Raw genomic sequence first — 1,355 nt, forward strand, 5'->3', positions numbered from 1 at the left:
GTGGTCACGTGTGCAGCAGTCATCTACTGCTACCTCATGTTCGAAGATGACCTGTTGGAGCATGGGGACTGGGTGGAGTACGTGGCTTATGCCCTCATCATCATCTTCTCCTCCGCTGCCAACCTGGCTTCCATTGCCAACACCATCGCTGTTGAGAGAGATTGGATTGTAGAGATCTGCGGGCGTAATGAGGATAAACTTGCCAGTGAGTCTCCTGTTAAAGTAAAGTATAGGGCCTACCCCCCCTCCCCCAAACAATCTAAATTACCAGCTTCTGTAGTGTAGAGGTTAGGCGCCTCGCTGTCACATGCACATAGGGGCGTTAGAACACTTACTTTTTATTTACCCCCATATTTCTAACTGCTTGAATGAGTGCGCAACATATGATGTCACCATGGGTGTCAAACCGGGGGTGCAGTAGCTGTCCTAAAGGAACAGAAAACAGAGGGGTGTGATCGTCGCAATGTGCGAAGATATGGGGAGGTTATAGTTTTAATATTACCCAAGTTGCTCTTCTACTTGAGCTTTGGGGCTTGATCGCTAGGTGATGCCTCCCCTGTTCCATACGTTCCTATACAGTCTGATAATACGGCACTCCATAGCTTTGACGAGCCAGTCGGTCACTTCGTCGGTGACATAAAATGACGAAAGAAGAAAATTATGCACAGGCATGCTCTAGAGTTAAGGCACTAATAATATGCCAATCTTCAAGTCAAATACAACCAAACAGACATTCATTAACCCAGGTTAAATCCGCCCGCCTCAGACTTTCATCCATTCTTTATATTGTTCTCAAGAGGATAATATGTCTCCTTCCAAGGCCAGATACTCAGCAATGGACCATTTCGAACAAAACAGCGGCAAAAGAAAAACCTGCTCACGTCACTTTAAAAGTCATTGAACCGAAGGATGAAAGTCTGTATGCTGCTAAGTCAACAATATTAAATGCATATTGTAGATGATAATATCAGGGTCATTGATTCTCTCTACCGATGTTGTTTTAGGTCAACAATCAAGATAGTAGGCTGTAAGGAAGCTGTCTTTGTCCTAGTATTGACTTCTTGCTCCTTGCACTGTGAACTTCACGAGATAACGATTCAGTGATGTTTACAAATTGTAATACTAGGTTATGATGTAATAAGGAACAGAGAGTACAACATTGTACTTTTGAGAAACAGGTATACACGTAAGCTTATAATGATATACATTGTACACTTAAGATATTGGGTCTTGGGTTTCTCATAGATTTAGATCTTGTTCAGGGTGGGGAATTGAAGGCGATGTGAAGAAGTGTTTTCATACAAGTACAACAGGTGGTTGAAAGGATTCAGACAGGAGGATGATTTATAATTAGG

General features: G+C 42.7%; 1 protein-coding gene across 1 annotated transcript in view; it reads left to right on the plus strand.

The window, feature by feature from the left end:
• LOC101859316 (solute carrier family 40 member 1) overlaps positions 1 to 1,355 on the plus strand; it is a gene marked incomplete in the record, with an annotated part of 18,188 nt that overhangs the window by 3,596 nt on the left and 13,237 nt on the right.

Source organism: Aplysia californica, unplaced genomic scaffold, assembly GCF_000002075.1.
Source record: "Aplysia californica isolate F4 #8 unplaced genomic scaffold, AplCal3.0 scaffold00079, whole genome shotgun sequence".
Taxonomy (NCBI): domain Eukaryota; kingdom Metazoa; phylum Mollusca; class Gastropoda; order Aplysiida; family Aplysiidae; genus Aplysia; species Aplysia californica.